General features: G+C 32.3%; 1 pseudogene; it reads right to left on the minus strand.

The window, feature by feature from the left end:
* Window positions 1–21,010, minus strand: part of LOC127928191 (serine protease HTRA3-like) — a 29,527-nt pseudogene extending 8,517 nt beyond the window's left edge.
* Window positions 21,011–21,340: the final 330 nt, after the last annotated feature.

Genomic DNA, 21,340 nt, shown 5'->3' on the forward strand with positions numbered 1-21,340 from the left:
TAGTCCTATAACTGTAGACTAGTTTATTGTTATAGTATAACTGTAGACTAGTTTATTGTTATAGTCCTATAACTGTAGACTAGTTTATTGTTATAGTATAACTGTAGACTAGTTTATTGTTATAGTCCTATAACTGTAGACTAGTTTATTGTTATAGTCCTATAACTGTAGACTAGTTTATTGTTATAGTATAACTGTAGACTAGTTTATTGTTATAGTCCTATAACTGTAGACTAGTTTATTGTTATAGTATAACTGTAGACTAGTTTATTGTTATAGTCCTATAACTGTAGACTAGTTTATTGTTATAGTATAACTGTAGACTAGTTTATTGTTATAGTTAGACTAGTTTATTGTTATACTGTAGACTAGTTTATTGTTATAGTCCTATAACTGTAGACTAGTTTATTGTTATAGTCTATAACTGTAGACTAGTTTATTGTTATAGTCCTATAACTGTAGACTAGTTTATTGTTATAGTCCTATAACTGTAGACTAGTTTATTGTTATAGTCCTATAACTGTAGACTAGTTTATTGTTATAGTATAACTGTAGACTAGTTTATTGTTATAGTCCTATAACTGTAGACTAGTTTATTGTTATAGTCCTATAACTGTAGACTAGTTTATTGTTATAGTATAACTGTAGACTAGTTTATTGTTATAGTCCTATAACTGTAGACTAGTTTATTGTTATAGTATAACTGTAGACTAGTTTATTGTTATAGTCCTATAACTGTAGACTAGTTTATTGTTATAGTCCTATAACTGTAGACTAGTTTATTGTTATAGTATAACTGTAGACTAGTTTATTGTTATAGTCCTATAACTGTAGACTAGTTTATTGTTATAGTCCTATAACTGTAGACTAGTTTATTGTTATAGTCCTATAACTGTAGACTAGTTTATTGTTATAGTATAACTGTAGACTAGTTTATTGTTATAGTCCTATAACTGTAGACTAGTTTATTGTTATAGTATAACTGTAGACTAGTTTATTGTTATAGTCCTATAACTGTAGACTAGTTTATTGTTATAGTCCTATAACTGTAGACTAGTTTATTGTTATAGTATAACTGTAGACTAGTTTATTGTTATAGTCCTATAACTGTAGACTAGTTTATTGTTATAGTCCTATAACTGTAGACTAGTTTATTGTTATAGTATAACTGTAGACTAGTTTATTGTTATAGTCCTATAACTGTAGACTAGTTTATTGTTATAGTCCTATAACTGTAGACTAGTTTATTGTTATAGTATAACTGTAGACTAGTTTATTGTTATAGTCCTATAACTGTAGACTAGTTTATTGTTATAGTATAACTGTAGACTAGTTTATTGTTATAGTATAACTGTAGACTAGTTTATTGTTATAGTCCTATAACTGTAGACTAGTTTATTGTTATAGTATAACTGTAGACTAGTTTATTGTTATAGTATAACTGTAGACTAGTTTATTGTTATAGTCCTATAACTGTAGACTAGTTTATTGTTATAGTATAACTGTAGACTAGTTTATTGTTATAGTATAACTGTAGACTAGTTTATTGTTATAGTCCTATAACTGTAGACTAGTTTATTGTTATAGTCCTATAACTGTAGACTAGTTTATTGTTATAGTCCTATAACTGTAGACTAGTTTATTGTTATAGTCCTATAACTGTAGACTAGTTTATTGTTATAGTATAACTGTAGACTAGTTTATTGTTATAGTATAACTGTAGACTAGTTTATTGTTATAGTCCTATAACTGTAGACTAGTTTATTGTTATAGTATAACTGTAGACTAGTTTATTGTTATAGTATAACTGTAGACTAGTTTATTGTTATAGTCCTATAACTGTAGACTAGTTTATTGTTATAGTATAACTGTAGACTAGTTTATTGTTATAGTCCTATAACTGTAGACTAGTTTATTGTTATAGTATAACTGTAGACTAGTTTATTGTTATAGTCCTATAACTGTAGACTAGTTTATTGTTATAGTATAACTGTAGACTAGTTTATTGTTATAGTATAACTGTAGACTAGTTTATTGTTATAGTCCTATAACTGTAGACTAGTTTATTGTTATAGTCCTATAACTGTAGACTAGTTTATTGTTATAGTCCTATAACTGTAGACTAGTTTATTGTTATAGTCCTATAACTGTAGACTAGTTTATTGTTATAGTCCTATAACTGTAGACTAGTTTATTGTTATAGTCCTATAACTGTAGACTAGTTTATTGTTATAGTATAACTGTAGACTAGTTTATTGTTATAGTCCTATAACTGTAGACTAGTTTATTGTTATAGTCCTATAACTGTAGACTAGTTTATTGTTATAGTCCTATAACTGTAGACTAGTTTATTGTTATAGTCTAACTGTAGACTAGTTTATTGTTATAGTATAACTGTAGACTAGTTTATTGTTATAGTATAACTGTAGACTAGTTTATTGTTATAGTCCTATAACTGTAGACTAGTTTATTGTTATAGTCCTATAACTGTAGACTAGTTTATTGTTATAGTATAACTGTAGACTAGTTTATTGTTATAGTATAACTGTAGACTAGTTTATTGTTATAGTATAACTGTAGACTAGTTTATTGTTATAGTCCTATAACTGTAGACTAGTTTATTGTTATAGTATAACTGTAGACTAGTTTATTGTTATAGTATAACTGTAGACTAGTTTATTGTTATAGTCCTATAACTGTAGACTAGTTTATTGTTATAGTATAACTGTAGACTAGTTTATTGTTATAGTCCTATAACCTATAACTGTAGACTAGTTTATTGTTATAGTCCTATAACTGTAGACTAGTTTATTGTTATAGTATAACTGTAGACTAGTTTATTGTTATAGTCCTATAACTGTAGACTAGTTTATTGTTATAGTATAACTGTAGACTAGTTTATTGTTATAGTCCTATAACTGTAGACTAGTTTATTGTTATAGTATAACTGTAGACTAGTTTATTGTTATAGTCCTATAACTGTAGACTAGTTTATTGTTATAGTCCTATAACTGTAGACTAGTTTATTGTTATAGTCCTATAACTGTAGACTAGTTTATTGTTATAGTCCTATAACTGTAGACTAGTTTATTGTTATAGTCCTATAACTGTAGACTAGTTTATTGTTATAGTATAACTGTAGACTAGTTTATTGTTATAGTATAACTGTAGACTAGTTTATTGTTATAGTATAACTGTAGACTAGTTTATTGTTATAGTCTAACTGTAGACTAGTTTATTGTTATAGTCCTATAACTGTAGACTAGTTTATTGTTATAGTCCTATAACTGTAGACTAGTTTATTGTTATAGTCCTATAACTGTAGACTAGTTTATTGTTATAGTCCTATAACTGTAGACTAGTTTATTGTTATAGTCTAACTGTAGACTAGTTTATTGTTATAGTCCTATAACTGTAGACTAGTTTATTGTTATAGTCTAACTGTAGACTAGTTTATTGTTATAGTATAACTGTAGACTAGTTTATTGTTATAGTCCTATAACTGTAGACTAGTTTATTGTTATAGTCCTATAACTGTAGACTAGTTTATTGTTATAGTCTTATAACTGTAGACTAGTTTATTGTTATAGTCTAACTGTAGACTAGTTTATTGTTATAGTATAACTGTAGACTAGTTTATTGTTATAGTCCTATAACTGTAGACTAGTTTATTGTTATAGTCTAACTGTAGACTAGTTTATTGTTATAGTATAACTGTAGACTAGTTTATTGTTATAGTATAACTGTAGACTAGTTTATTGTTATAGTCCTATAACTGTAGACTAGTTTATTGTTATAGTATAACTGTAGACTAGTTTATTGTTATAGTCCTATAACTGTAGACTAGTTTATTGTTATAGTATAACTGTAGACTAGTTTATTGTTATAGTCCTATAACTGTAGACTAGTTTATTGTTATAGTCCTATAACTGTAGACTAGTTTATTGTTATAGTATAACTGTAGACTAGTTTATTGTTATAGTATAACTGTAGACTAGTTTATTGTTATAGTCTAACTGTAGACTAGTTTATTGTTATAGTCCTATAACTGTAGACTAGTTTATTGTTATAGTCCTATAACTGTAGACTAGTTTATTGTTATAGTCCTATAACTGTAGACTAGTTTATTGTTATAGTCCTATAACTGTAGACTAGTTTATTGTTATAGTATAACTGTAGACTAGTTTATTGTTATAGTATAACTGTAGACTAGTTTATTGTTATAGTCCTATAACTGTAGACTAGTTTATTGTTATAGTCCTATAACTGTAGACTAGTTTATTGTTATAGTATAACTGTAGACTAGTTTATTGTTATAGTCCTATAACTGTAGACTAGTTTATTGTTATAGTATAACTGTAGACTAGTTTATTGTTATAGTCTAACTGTAGACTAGTTTATTGTTATAGTATAACTGTAGACTAGTTTATTGTTATAGTATAACTGTAGACTAGTTTATTGTTATAGTCCTATAACTGTAGACTAGTTTATTGTTATAGTCCTATAACTGTAGACTAGTTTATTGTTATAGTATAACTGTAGACTAGTTTATTGTTATAGTCCTATAACTGTAGACTAGTTTATTGTTATAGTCCTATAACTGTAGACTAGTTTATTGTTATAGTCCTATAACTGTAGACTAGTTTATTGTTATAGTCTAACTGTAGACTAGTTTATTGTTATAGTCCTATAACTGTAGACTAGTTTATTGTTATAGTATAACTGTAGACTAGTTTATTGTTATAGTCCTATAACTGTAGACTAGTTTATTGTTATAGTATAACTGTAGACTAGTTTATTGTTATAGTCCTATAACTGTAGACTAGTTTATTGTTATAGTCTAACTGTAGACTAGTTTATTGTTATAGTCCTATAACTGGTATAACTAGTTTATTGTTATAGTCTAACTGTAGACTAGTTTATTGTTATAGTCCTATAACTGTAGACTAGTTTATTGTTATAGTCTAACTGTAGACTAGTTTATTGTTATAGTCCTATAACTGTAGACTAGTTTATTGTTATAGTCCTATAACTGTAGACTAGTTTATTGTTATAGTCTAACTGTAGACTAGTTTATTGTTATAGTCCTATAACTGTAGACTAGTTTATTGTTGTAGTATAACTGTAGACTAGTTTATTGTTATAGTCCTATAACTGTAGACTAGTTTATTGTTATAGTCCTATAACTGTAGACTAGTTTATTGTTATAGTATAACTGTAGACTAGTTTATTGTTATAGTATAACTGTAGACTAGTTTATTGTTATAGTCCTATAACTGTAGACTAGTTTATTGTTATAGTCCTATAACTGTAGACTAGTTTATTGTTATAGTATAACTGTAGACTAGTTTATTGTTATAGTATAACTGTAGACTAGTTTATTGTTATAGTCCTATAACTGTAGACTAGTTTATTGTTATAGTCCTATAACTGTAGACTAGTTTATTGTTATAGTCCTATAACTGTAGACTAGTTTATTGTTATAGTCCTATAACTGTAGACTAGTTTATTGTTATAGTATAACTGTAGACTAGTTTATTGTTATAGTCTAACTGTAGACTAGTTTATTGTTACTAACTGTAGACTAGTTTATTGTTATAGTATAACTGTAGACTAGTTTATTGTTATAGTATAACTGTAGACTAGTTTATTGTTATAGTATAACTGTAGACTAGTTTATAGTATAACTGTAGACTAGTTTATTGTTATAGTATAACTGTAGACTAGTTTATTGTTATAGTCCTATAACTGTAGACTAGTTTATTGTTATAGTCCTATAACTGTAGACTAGTTTATTGTTATAGTCCTATAACTGTAGACTAGTTTATTGTTATAGTATAACTGTAGACTAGTTTATTGTTATAGTATAACTGTAGACTAGTTTATTGTTATAGTATAACTGTAGACTAGTTTATTGTTATAGTCCTATAACTGTAGACTAGTTTATTGTTATAGTCCTATAACTGTAGACTAGTTTATTGTTATAGTATAACTGTAGACTAGTTTATTGTTATAGTCCTATAACTGTAGACTAGTTTATTGTTATAGTATAACTGTAGACTAGTTTATTGTTATAGTATAACTGTAGACTAGTTTATTGTTATAGTATAACTGTAGACTAGTTTATTGTTATAGTATAACTGTAGACTAGTTTATTGTTATAGTATAACTGTAGACTAGTTTATTGTTATAGTATAACTGTAGACTAGTTTATTGTTATAGTCCTATAACTGTAGACTAGTTTATTGTTATAGTCCTATAACTGTAGACTAGTTTATTGTTATAGTATAACTGTAGACTAGTTTATTGTTATAGTATAACTGTAGACTAGTTTATTGTTATAGTCCTATAACTGTAGACTAGTTTATTGTTATAGTCTAACTGTAGACTAGTTTATTGTTATAGTCCTATAACTGTAGACTAGTTTATTGTTATAGTCCTATAACTGTAGACTAGTTTATTGTTATAGTCCTATATAACTGTAGACTAGTTTATTGTTATAGTATAACTGTAGACTAGTTTATTGTTATAGTCTAACTGTAGACTAGTTTATTGTTATAGTCCTATAACTGTAGACTAGTTTATTGTTATAGTATAACTGTAGACTAGTTTATTGTTATAGTCCTATAACTGTAGACTAGTTTATTGTTATAGTCCTATAACTGTAGACTAGTTTATTGTTATAGTCCTATAACTGTAGACTAGTTTATTGTTATAGTATAACTGTAGACTAGTTTATTGTTATAGTATAACTGTAGACTAGTTTATTGTTATAGTCCTATAACTGTAGACTAGTTTATTGTTATAGTCTAACTGTAGACTAGTTTATTGTTATAGTCTATAACTGTAGACTAGTTTATTGTTATAGTATAACTGTAGACTAGTTTATTGTTATAGTATAACTGTAGACTAGTTTATTGTTATAGTCCTATAACTGTAGACTAGTTTATTGTTATAGTTTATTGTTAACTGTAGACTAGTTTATTGTTATAGTATAACTGTAGACTAGTTTATTGTTATAGTCCTATAACTGTAGACTAGTTTATTGTTATAGTATAACTGTAGACTAGTTTATTGTTATAGTATAACTGTAGACTAGTTTATTGTTATAGTCCTATAACTGTAGACTAGTTTATTGTTATAGTCCTATAACTGTAGACTAGTTTATTGTTATAGTCCTATAACTGTAGACTAGTTTATTGTTATAGTCCTATAACTGTAGACTAGTTTATTGTTATAGTATAACTGTAGACTAGTTTATTGTTATAGTCCTATAACTGTAGACTAGTTTATTGTTATAGTATAACTGTAGACTAGTTTATTGTTATAGTCTAACTGTAGACTAGTTTATTGTTATAGTATAACTGTAGACTAGTTTATTGTTATAGTCCTATAACTGTAGACTAGTTTATTGTTATAGTCCTATAACTGTAGACTAGTTTATTGTTATAGTCCTATAACTGTAGACTAGTTTATTGTTATAGTATAACTGTAGACTAGTTTATTGTTATAGTATAACTGTAGACTAGTTTATTGTTATAGTATAACTGTAGACTAGTTTATTGTTATAGTATAACTGTAGACTAGTTTATTGTTATAGTATAACTGTAGACTAGTTTATTGTTATAGTCCTATAACTGTAGACTAGTTTATTGTTATAGTATAACTGTAGACTAGTTTATTGTTATAGTCCTATAACTGTAGACTAGTTTATTGTTATAGTCCTATAACTGTAGACTAGTTTATTGTTATAGTCCTATAACTGTAGACTAGTTTATTGTTATAGTCCTATAACTGTAGACTAGTTTATTGTTATAGTATAACTGTAGACTAGTTTATTGTTATAGTCCTATAACTGTAGACTAGTTTATTGTTATAGTCCTATAACTGTAGACTAGTTTATTGTTATAGTATAACTGTAGACTAGTTTATTGTTATAGTCCTATAACTGTAGACTAGTTTATTGTTATAGTATAACTGTAGACTAGTTTATTGTTATAGTCCTATAACTGTAGACTAGTTTATTGTTATAGTATAACTGTAGACTAGTTTATTGTTATAGTCCTATAACTGTAGACTAGTTTATTGTTATAGTCCTATAACTGTAGACTAGTTTATTGTTATAGTCCTATAACTGTAGACTAGTTTATTGTTATAGTCCTATAACTGTAGACTAGTTTATTGTTATAGTATAACTGTAGACTAGTTTATTGTTATAGTATAACTGTAGACTAGTTTATTGTTATAGTATAACTGTAGACTAGTTTATTGTTATAGTATAACTGTAGACTAGTTTATTGTTATAGTCCTATAACTGTAGACTAGTTTATTGTTATAGTATAACTGTAGACTAGTTTATTGTTATAGTCCTATAACTGTAGACTAGTTTATTGTTATAGTATAACTGTAGACTAGTTTATTGTTATAGTCCTATAACTGTAGACTAGTTTATTGTTATAGTCCTATAACTGTAGACTAGTTTATTGTTATAGTATAACTGTAGACTAGTTTATTGTTATAGTATAACTGTAGACTAGTTTATTGTTATAGTCCTATAACTGTAGACTAGTTTATTGTTATAGTCCTATAACTGTAGACTAGTTTATTGTTATAGTATAACTGTAGACTAGTTTATTGTTATAGTATAACTGTAGACTAGTTTATTGTTATAGTCCTATAACTGTAGACTAGTTTATTGTTATAGTCCTATAACTGTAGACTAGTTTATTGTTATAGTATAACTGTAGACTAGTTTATTGTTATAGTATAACTGTAGACTAGTTTATTGTTATAGTCCTATAACTGTAGACTAGTTTATTGTTGTAGTATAACTGTAGACTAGTTTATTGTTGTAGTATAACTGTAGACTAGTTTATTGTTATAGTCCTATAACTGTAGACTAGTTTATTGTTATAGTCCTATAACTGTAGACTAGTTTAGTTTTATTGTTATAGTCCTATAACTGTAGACTAGTTTATTGTTATAGTATAACTGTAGACTAGTTTATTGTTATAGTCCTATAACTGTAGACTAGTTTATTGTTATAGTCCTATAACTGTAGACTAGTTTATTGTTATAGTATAACTGTAGACTAGTTTATTGTTATAGTCCTATAACTGTAGACTAGTTTATTGTTATAGTATAACTGTAGACTAGTTTATTGTTATAGTATAACTGTAGACTAGTTTATTGTTATAGTCCTATAACTGTAGACTAGTTTATTGTTATAGTATAACTGTAGACTAGTTTATTGTTATAGTCCTATAACTGTAGACTAGTTTATTGTTATAGTATAACTGTAGACTAGTTTATTGTTATAGTATAACTGTAGACTAGTTTATTGTTATAGTATAACTGTAGACTAGTTTATTGTTATAGTCCTATAACTGTAGACTAGTTTATTGTTATAGTCCTATAACTGTAGACTAGTTTATTGTTATAGTCCTATAACTGTAGACTAGTTTATTGTTATAGTCCTATAACTGTAGACTAGTTTATTGTTATAGTCCTATAACTGTAGACTAGTTTATTGTTATAGTCCTATAACTGTAGACTAGTTTATTGTTATAGTATAACTGTAGACTAGTTTATTGTTATAGTATAACTGTAGACTAGTTTATTGTTATAGTATAACTGTAGACTAGTTTATTGTTATAGTATAACTGTAGACTAGTTTATTGTTATAGTATAACTGTAGACTAGTTTATTGTTATAGTCCTATAACTGTAGACTAGTTTATTGTTATAGTCCTATAACTGTAGACTAGTTTATTGTTATAGTCCTATAACTGTAGACTAGTTTATTGTTATAGTCCTATAACTGTAGACTAGTTTATTGTTATAGTATAACTGTAGACTAGTTTATTGTTATAGTCCTATAACTGTAGACTAGTTTATTGTTATAGTCCTATAACTGTAGACTAGTTTATTGTTATAGTCCTATAACTGTAGACTAGTTTATTGTTATAGTCCTATAACTGTAGACTAGTTTATTGTTATAGTCCTATAACTGTAGACTAGTTTATTGTTATAGTCCTATAACTGTAGACTAGTTTATTGTTATAGTCCTATAACTGTAGACTAGTTTATTGTTATAGTATAACTGTAGACTAGTTTATTGTTATAGTCCTATAACTGTAGACTAGTTTATTGTTATAGTATAACTGTAGACTAGTTTATTGTTATAGTCCTATAACTGTAGACTAGTTTATTGTTATAGTATAACTGTAGACTAGTTTATTGTTATAGTATAACTGTAGACTAGTTTATTGTTATAGTCCTATAACTGTAGACTAGTTTATTGTTATAGTCCTATAACTGTAGACTAGTTTATTGTTATAGTATAACTGTAGACTAGTTTATTGTTATAGTATAACTGTAGACTAGTTTATTGTTATAGTCCTATAACTGTAGACTAGTTTATTGTTATAGTATAACTGTAGACTAGTTTATTGTTATAGTCCTATAACTGTAGACTAGTTTATTGTTATAGTATAACTGTAGACTAGTTTATTGTTATAGTCCTATAACTGTAGACTAGTTTATTGTTATAGTCCTATAACTGTAGACTAGTTTATTGTTATAGTCTAACTGTAGACTAGTTTATTGTTATAGTCCTATAACTGTAGACTAGTTTATTGTTATAGTCCTATAACTGTAGACTAGTTTATTGTTATAGTCCTATAACTGTAGACTAGTTTATTGTTATAGTCCTATAACTGTAGACTAGTTTATTGTTATAGTCCTATAACTGTAGACTAGTTTATTGTTATAGTATAACTGTAGACTAGTTTATTGTTATAGTCCTATAACTGTAGACTAGTTTATTGTTATAGTCTAGTTTATTGTTATAGTATAACTGTAGACTAGTTTATTGTTATAGTATAACTGTAGACTAGTTTATTGTTATAGTATAACTGTAGACTAGTTTATTGTTATAGTCCTATAACTGTAGACTAGTTTATTGTTATAGTATAACTGTAGACTAGTTTATTGTTATAGTCTATAACTGTAGACTAGTTTATTGTTATAGTATAACTGTAGACTAGTTTATTGTTATAGTCCTATAACTGTAGACTAGTTTATTGTTATAGTATAACTGTAGACTAGTTTATTGTTATAGTATAACTGTAGACTAGTTTATTGTTATAGTCCTATAACTGTAGACTAGTTTATTGTTATAGTCCTATAACTGTAGACTAGTTTATTGTTATAGTATAACTGTAGACTAGTTTATTGTTATAGTCCTATAACTGTAGACTAGTTTATTGTTATAGTCCTATAACTGTAGACTAGTTTATTGTTATAGTATAACTGTAGACTAGTTTATTGTTATACTGTAGACTAGTTTATTGTTATAGTATAACTGTAGACTAGTTTATTGTTATAGTATAACTGTAGACTAGTTTATTGTTATAGTATAACTGTAGACTAGTTTATTGTTATAGTCCTATAACTGTAGACTAGTTTATTGTTATAGTATAACTGTAGACTAGTTTATTGTTATAGTCCTATAACTGTAGACTAGTTTATTGTTATAGTCCTATAATAACTGTAGACTAGTTTATTGTTATAGTCCTATAACTGTAGACTAGTTTATTGTTATAGTCCTATAACTGTAGACTAGTTTATTGTTATAGTCCTATAACTGTAGACTAGTTTATTGTTATAGTCCTATAACTGTAGACTAGTTTATTGTTATAGTCCTATAACTGTAGACTAGTTTATTGTTATAGTATAACTGTAGACTAGTTTATTGTTATAGTCCTATAACTAGACTAGTTTATTGTTATAGTCCTATAACTGTAGACTAGTTTATTGTTATAGTTAACTGTAGACTAGTTTATTGTTTATTGTTATATAACTGTAGACTAGTTTATTGTTATAGTATAACTGTAGACTAGTTTATTGTTATAGTCCTATAACTGTAGACTAGTTTATTGTTATAGTATAACTGTAGACTAGTTTATTGTTATAGTCCTATAACTGTAGACTAGTTTATTGTTATAGTAGACTAGTTTATTGTTATAGTATAACTGTAGACTAGTTTATTGTTATAGTATAACTGTAGACTAGTTTATTGTTATAGTCCTATAACTGTAGACTAGTTTATTGTTGTTACTGTAGACTAGTTTATAGTCCTATAACTGTAGACTAGTTTATTGTTATAGTCCTATAACTGTAGACTAGTTTATTGTTATAGTATAACTGTAGACTAGTTTATTGTTATAGTCCTATAACTGTAGACTAGTTTATTGTTATAGTCCTATAACTGTAGACTAGTTTATTGTTATAGTCCTATAACTGTAGACTAGTTTATTGTTATAGTCCTATAACTGTAGACTAGTTTATTGTTATAGTCCTATAACTGTAGACTAGTTTATTGTTATAGTCCTATAACTGTAGACTAGTTTATTGTTATAGTATAACTGTAGACTAGTTTATTGTTATAGTCCTATAACTGTAGACTAGTTTATTGTTATAGTCCTATAACTGTAGACTAGTTTATTGTTATAGTCCTATAACTGTAGACTAGTTTATTGTTATAGTATAACTGTAGACTAGTTTATTGTTATAGTCCTATAACTGTAGACTAGTTTATTGTTATAGTCCTATAACTGTAGACTAGTTTATTGTTATAGTCCTATAACTGTAGACTAGTTTATTGTTATAGTCCTATAACTGTAGACTAGTTTATTGTTATAGTATAACTGTAGACTATAACTGTAGACTAGTTTATTGTTATAGTCCTATAACTGTAGACTAGTTTATTGTTATAGTATAACTGTAGACTAGTTTATTGTTATAGTCCTATAACTGTAGACTAGTTTATTGTTATAGTCCTATAACTGTAGACTAGTTTATTGTTATAGTATAACTGTAGACTAGTTTATTGTTATAGTATAACTGTAGACTAGTTTATTGTTATAGTCCTATAACTGTAGACTAGTTTATTGTTATAGTCTAACTGTAGACTAGTTTATTGTTATAGTATAACTGTAGACTAGTTTATTGTTATAGTATAACTGTAGACTAGTTTATTGTTATAGTCCTATAACTGTAGACTAGTTTATTGTTATAGTCCTATAACTGTAGACTAGTTTATTGTTTTATTGTTATAGTCCTATAACTGTAGACTAGTTTATTGTTATAGTCCTATAACTGTAGTCCTATAAGACTAGTTTATTGTTATAGTCCTATAACTGTAGACTAGTTTATTGTTATAGACTAGTCCTATAACTGTAGACTAGTTTATTGTTATAGTATAACTGTAGACTAGTTTATTGTTATAGTCCTATAACTGTAGACTAGTTTATTGTTATAGTATAACTGTAGACTAGTTTATTGTTATAGTATAACTGTAGACTAGTTTATTGTTATAGTATAACTGTAGACTAGTTTATTGTTATAGTCCTATAACTGTAGACTAGTTTATTGTTATAGTATAACTGTAGACTAGTTTATTGTTATAGTAGTTTATAACTGTAGACTAGTTTATTGTTATAGTCCTATAACTGTAGACTAGTTTATTGTTATAGTATAACTGTAGACTAGTTTATTGTTATAGTATAACTGTAGACTAGTTTATTGTTATAGTATAACTGTAGACTAGTTTATTGTTATAGTCTATAACTGTAGACTAGTTTATTGTTATAGTATAACTGTAGACTAGTTTATTGTTATAGTATAACTGTAGACTAGTTTATTGTTATAGTCCTATAACTGTAGACTAGTTTATTGTAGTCCTATAACTGTAGTTTATTGTTATAGTCCTATAACTGTAGACTAGTTTATTGTTATAGTATAACTGTAGACTAGTTTATTGTTATAGTATAACTGTAGACTAGTTTATTGTTATAGTATAACTGTAGACTAGTTTATTGTTATAGTCCTATAACTGTAGACTAGTTTATTGTTATAGTATAACTGTAGACTAGTTTATTGTTATAGTTATAGTCCTATAACTGTAGACTAGTTTATTGTTATAGTCCTATAACTGTAGACTAGTTTATTGTTATAGTCCTATAACTGTAGACTAGTTTATTGTTATAGTCCTATAACTGTAGACTAGTTTATTGTTATAGTCCTATAACTGTAGACTAGTTTATTGTTATTTAGTTTATTATAGTCCTATAACTGTAGACTAGTTTATTGTTATAGTTATATAACTGTAGACTAGTTTATTGTTATAGTCCTATAACTGTAGACTAGTTTATTGTTATATAACTGTAGACTAGTTTATTGTTATAGTCCTATAACTGTAGACTAGTTTATTGTTATAGTCCTATAACTGTAGACTAGTTTATTGTTATAGTATAACTGTAGACTAGTTTATTGTTATAGTATAACTGTAGACTAGTTTATTGTTATAGTATAACTGTAGACTAGTTTATTGTTATAGTCCTATAACTGTAGACTAGTTTATTGTTATAGTCCTATAACTGTAGACTAGTTTATTGTTATAGTCCTATAACTGTAGACTAGTTTATTGTTATAGTCCTATAACTGTAGACTAGTTTATTGTTATAGTCCTATAACTGTAGACTAGTTTATTGTTATAGTCCTATAACTGTAGACTAGTTTATTGTTATAGTCCTATAACTGTAGACTAGTTTATTGTTATAGTCCTATAACTGTAGACTAGTTTATTGTTATAGTCCTATAACTGTAGACTAGTTTATTGTTATAGTATAACTGTAGACTAGTTTATTGTTATAGTCCTATAACTGTAGACTAGTTTATTGTTATAGTCCTATAACTGTAGACTAGTTTATTGTTATAGTCCTATAACTGTAGACTAGTTTATTGTTATAGTCCTATAACTGTAGACTAGTTTATTGTTATAGTCTAACTGTAGACTAGTTTATTGTTATAGTATAACTGTAGACTAGTTTATTGTTATAGTCCTATAACTGTAGACTAGTTTATTGTTATAGTATAACTGTAGACTAGTTTATTAACTAGTAGACTAGTTTATTGTTATAGTCCTATAACTGTAGACTAGTTTATTGTTATATAACTGTAGACTAGTTTATTGTTATAGTATAACTGTAGACTAGTTTATTGTTATAGTATAACCTAGTTTATTGTTATAGTATAACTGTAGACTAGTTTATTGTTATAGTCCTATAACTGTAGACTAGTTTATTGTCCTAGTTTATTGTTATAGTATAACTGTAGACTAGTTTATTGTTATAGTCCTATAACTGTAGACTAGTTTATTGTTATAGTATAACTGTAGACTAGTTTATTGTTATAGTAGTATAACTGTAGACTAGTTTATTGTTATAGTCCTATAACTGTAGACTAGTTTATTGTTATAGTCCTATAACTGTAGACTAGTTTATTGTTATAGTATAACTGTAGACTAGTTTATTGTTATAGTATAACTGTAGACTAGTTTATTGTTATAGTAACCTATAACTGTAGACTAGTTTATTGTTATAGTCTAACTGTAGACTAGTTTATTGTTATAGTCCTATAACTGTAGACTAGTTTATTGTTATAGTATAACTGTAGACTAGTTTATTGTTATAGTATAACTGTAGACTAGTTTATTGTTATAGTATAACTGTAGACTAGTTTATTGTTATAGTCCTATAACTGTAGACTAGTTTATTGTTATAGTATAACTGTAGACTAGTTTATTGTTATAGTCCTATAACTGTAGACTAGTTTATTGTTATAGTATAACTGTAGACTAGTTTATTGTTATAGTCCTATAACTGTAGACTAGTTTATTGTTATAGTCCTATAACTGTAGACTAGTTTATTGTTATAGTCCTATAACTGTAGACTAGTTTATTGTTATAGTATAACTGTAGACTAGTTTATTGTTATAGTCCTATAACTGTAGACTAGTTTATTGTTATAGTCCTATAACTGTAGACTAGTTTATTGTTATAGTATAACTGTAGACTAGTTTATTGTTATAGTATAACTGTAGACTAGTTTATTGTTATAGTCCTATAACTGTAGACTAGTTTATTGTTATAGTCTAACTGTAGACTAGTTTATTGTTATAGTCTAACTGTAGACTAGTTTATTGTTATAGTATAACTGTAGACTAGTTTATTGTTATAGTATAACTGTAGACTAGTTTATTGTTATAGTATAACTGTAGACTAGTTTATTGTTATAGTCCTATAACTGGTATAACTAGTTTATTGTATTAGTTCTTTAACTTTAGGCCAATTTATTGTTATAACTTATAGGAAGAAGTTTTTACCCACTAAGACTCAAACACCAAACTGAGCAATCGGGGGAGAAGGGCCTTGGCCAGGGAGATGACCAAGAACCCGATGGTCACTCTGACAGAGCTTCAGAGTTCCTCTGTGGAGATGGGAGAACCTTCCAGAAGGGCAACCATCTCTGCAGCACTCCACCAACCAGTTCTTTATGGTAAAGTGGCCAGACAGAAGCCACTCCTCAAAAAAGGCACATGACAGCCCACCTGGAGTTTGCCAAAAGGCACCTAAGGGACTCTCAGACCATGAGAAACAAGATTCTCTGGTCTGATGAAACCAAGCGTCAGGTCTGGAGGACACCTGGCACCATCCCTACAGTGAAGCATGGTGGTGGCAGCATCATGTCTGGAGGACACCTGGCACCATCCCTACAGTGAAGCATGGTGGTGGCAGCATCATGTCTGGAGGACACCTGGCACCATCCCTACAGTGAAGCATGGTGGTGGCAGCATCATGTCTGGAGGACACCTGGCACCATCCCTACAGTGAAGCATGGTGGTGGCAGCATCATGTCTGGAGGACACCTGGCACCATCCCTACAGTGAAGCATGGTGGTGGCAGCATCATGTCTGGAGGACACCTGGCACCATCCCTACAGTGAAGCATGGTGGTGGCAGCATCATGTCTGGAGGACACCTGGCACCATCCCTACAGTGAAGCATGGTGGTGGCAGCATCATGATTTAGGGATGTTTTTCAGCAAAAGGGACTGAGAGACTAATCAGGATCGAGGGAAAGATGAACAGAGCAAAGTACAGAGAGATCTTTGATGAAAACCGGCTCCAGAGCGCTCAGGACCTCAGACTGGGGTGAAGGTTCACCTTCCAACAGGACAACGACTCTTAGCACACATCCAAGACAACGCAGGAGTGGCTTCGACACAAGTCTCTGAATGTCCTTGACATCAGCTAGAGAGCCTGATGGAACATCTCTGGAGAGACCTGAAAATAGCTGTGCAGTGACGCTCCCCATCCAACCTGACAGATCTTGAATGATCTGCAGAAAAGAATGGGAGAAACTCCCCAAATACAGGTGTGCCAAGCTTGTAGCGTTATACCAGAGAAGACTCGAGGCTGTAATCGCTGCCAAAGGTTCTTCAACAAAGTACATAGTAAAGGGTCTGAATACTTATGTAAATGTAATAAACTCAGCAAAAAAAAAAGAAATGTCCCTTTTTCAGGACCCTTTCAAAGAAAGTTAGTAAAAATCAAAATAACTTCACAGATCTTCATTATAAACACTGCTTGTTCAAAAACCATAAACAATTAATGAACATGCACCTGTGGAACAGTCGTTAAGACACTAACAGCTTACAGACGGTAGGCAATTAAGGTCACAGTTATGAAAACTTAGGACACTATAAAGAGGCCTTTCTACTGACTCTAAAAAACACCAAAAGAAAGATGCCCAGGGTCCCTGCTCATCTTCGTGACCGTGCCTTAGGTATGCTGAAAGGAGGCATGAGGACTGCAGATGTGGCCAGGGAAATAAACTGCATGTCTGTACTGTGAGACGCCTAAGACAGCGGTACACGGAGACAGGATGGACAGCTGATCGTCTTCGCAGTGGCAAACCACGTGTAACAACACCTGCACAGGATCGGTACATCCAAACATCACACCTGTGGGACAGGTACAGGATGGCAACAACAACTGCCCGAGTTACACCAGGAATGCACAATCCCTCCAGCAGTGCTCAGATTGTCCACAATAGGCTGAGAGAGGCTGGACTGAGGGCTTGTAGGCCTGTTGTAAGGCAGGTCCTCACCAGACATCACCACCACCACCGTACCAAACAGGACTGGCAAAAAGTGCTCTTCCCTGACGAGTCGCGGTTTTGTCTCACTAAGGGTGATGGTCGGATTCGCGTTGATCATCAAAGGAATGAGTGTTGATTTGGTGGTGGAGCGTCCGTCATGGTCTGGGGCGATGTGTTACAGCATCATCGGACTGAGCTTGTCATTGCAGGCAATCTCAACGCTGTGCATTACAGGGAAGACATCCTCCTCCCTCATGTGTTACCCTTCCTGCAGGCTCATCCTGACATGACCCTCCAGCATGACAATGCCACCAGCCATACTGCTCATTCTGTGGGTGATTTCCTGCTAGACAGGAATGTCAGTGTTCTGCCATGGCCAGCGACGAGCCCGGATCTCAATCTCATTGAGCACGTCCGGGACCTGTTGGATCGGAGGGTGAGGACTAGAGGCCATTCCCCCCCAGAAATGTCTGGGACCTGTTGGATCGGAGGGTGAGGACTAGGGCCATTACCCCCCAGAAATGTCCGGGACCTGTTGGATCGGAGGGTGAGGACTAGGGCCATTACCCCCCAGAAATGTCTGGGACCTGTTGGATCGGAGGGTGAGGACTAGGGCCATCACCCCCCAGAAATGTCCGGGACCTGTTGGATCGGAGGGTGAGGACTAGGGCCATTACCCCCCAGAAATGTCCGGGACCTGTTGGATCGGAGGGTGAGGACTAGGGCCATCACCCCCCAGAAATGTCCGGGACCTGTTGGATCGGAGGGTGAGGACTAGGGCCATTACCCCCCAGAAATGTCCGGGACCTGTTGGATCGGAGGGTGAGGACTAGGGCCATTACCCCCCAGAAATGTCCGGGACCTGTTGGATCGGAGGGTGAGGACTAGGGCCATTACCCCCAGAAATGTCCGGGACCTGTTGGATCGGAGGGTGAGGACTAGGGCCATTACCCCCCAGAAATGTCCGGGACCTGTTGGATCGGAGGGTGAGGACTAGGGCCATTACCCCCCAGAAATGTCCGGGACCTGTTGGATCGGAGGGTGAGGACTAGGGCCATTACCCCCCAGAAATGTCCGGGACCTGTTGGATCGGAGGGTGAGGACTAGGGCCATCACCCCCCAGAAATGTCCGGGACCTGTTGGATCGGAGGGTGAGGACTAGGGCCATTACCCCCCAGAAATGTCTGGGACCTGTTGGATCGGAGGGTGAGGAATAGGGCCATTACCCCCCAGAAATGTCCGGGACCTGTTGGATCGGAGGGTGAGGACTAGGGCCATCACCCCCCAGAAATGTCCGGGACCTGTTGGATCGGAGGGTGAGGACTAGGGCCATTACCCCCCAGAAATGTCTGGGACCTGTTGGATCGGAGGGTGAGGAATAGGGCCATTACCCCCCAGAAATGTCCGGGACCTGTTGGATCGGAGGGTGAGGACTAGGGCCATTACCCCCCAGAAATGTCCGGGACCTTGCAGGTGCCTTGGTGGAAGAGTGGGGTAACAACAAGAACAACAAATCCGGTGCAGTCCATGAGGAGGAGCACTGCAGTACTTAATGCAGCTGGTGGCCACCAGATATTGACTGTTACTTTTGATTTTGACCCCCCCCTCTTTGTTCAGGGACACATTCTTCCACTTCTGTTAGTCACATGTCTGTGGAACTTGTTCAGATTATGTCTCAGTTGTTGAATCTTATGTCCATACAAATATTTACACATGTTAAGTTTACTGAAAATAAACACAGGTGACAGTGAGAGGACACTTTTGCAGAGTTTATTAGTTAGCAAAAATGTCTAAAAACCTGTTTTTGCTTTGTCATTATATGGTATTGTGTGTAGAATTTAATACATTTTAGAATAAGGCTGTAACGTAACAAAATGTGTAAAAAGTTAAGGTGTCTGAGGACCTTCCCAATGCACTGTATATGCTAGCTCTGGCCAAGGGCTTTACATATGGACAGGGCCGTTTTCAAATACAGTTTAGAGCTGCCATGGTACTCATAAAATAAAACGCAACTCAGGCCGCACGTAACGCCCTGGGTGAGAGCTCGGCTATAGGCTAACGGTTAGGATTTACCTGATGGACAGGGTCCCTTGTGTGCCTGGGTGATGGCCTCCCTTTCCTTCTGAAGAGCTTTCCGGCTGGCGGCCTTCATCCGACACACGTTCCCGTACGTCTTTCCGTCGCTACCACACACCTTATACCCCATCTTACACTGACACAGCCTCCGTTTGGAGCTCCGCTTCCCCGACGGGCCTTTGTTAGGACCGTTAGGGGACCTACACTCTAAGCCTTCCCCACACGGCCGGTCGTTTTTCCGGCCACAGAGTTCATCCTCGCCCCGGGAACACACCAGGCAACAGTTGCACCGGTCTGGGACATACCCGCTGGGGCAGGTCGGACTAGGACACGCGCTCACGTCGCACTGGGAGGAACACTTTTTGGAGCTGGACTCGAGCCGTGCGCGAAAAATACCGTCGCCGCGAATAAGAACACCCGCATCCCGAGAATGCGGTAATAAAAAAGAGAGGGAAACAAAAAGCCTGACAGAAAGAGAGATTATCGGTAAATGCTGGAACGGAGTTGGGGAGGATTACAGGCAGTTGGACAGTTGTCTCTTCAACAAGCTTGTAATAAAGTCTCTTTTCGCGCTAAACCATTTTTATCACTTGAATATTCTGTTCTTAAAGACTCCACAAAATGTATTCTATGTATTATAATCTTTATACTTCAAAATAAAAAAAGATTATAAAAAGTAATACAATGTTATAGAAACAAATAGGACTACTGTCTGCGTTGCGTAATGAGGAGTGGGAGAGAGCACATCCAAGACCGACAGAGCGACTGATTCACATACCTGGACACTGTAACAGACGGATCATGATGAATCTCTCTCTACCTCCCCCCTCCCCCCCGAGAACTCAATGTGGACACTGGAGGCAGCCCCGCCATGGCAAACCTCCCTCCCGCACACAAACCTGTACGGGCACTGTGTCTGGCACACAAACAGGCTGCCAGAGCTTTGGACAAAGGTTATAACTGAGCCGTGCGCCATCTAGTGGAGAATTAAGATAACTGTTACAGTTCTCTTCTTTCTTTCTTTCGGTTCTTTATTCCTTCTCTCTAACATGTCCTGTCCATCTTCATGACTTTGAGGCTACTAAAAAGGTGAAACAAACAACTGAAACAGTAGGTGGAGTAATGTAGACTGAAACAGGGCCTACAGTAGGTGGAGTAATGTAGATGTAGACTGAAACAGGGCCTACAGTAGGTGGAGTAATGTAGATGTAGACTGAAACAGGGCCTACAGTAGGTGGAGTAATGTTGATGTAGACTGAAA

Source organism: Oncorhynchus keta, unplaced genomic scaffold (genome assembly GCF_023373465.1).
Source record: "Oncorhynchus keta strain PuntledgeMale-10-30-2019 unplaced genomic scaffold, Oket_V2 Un_scaffold_22896_pilon_pilon, whole genome shotgun sequence".
Classification (NCBI taxonomy): domain Eukaryota; kingdom Metazoa; phylum Chordata; class Actinopteri; order Salmoniformes; family Salmonidae; genus Oncorhynchus; species Oncorhynchus keta.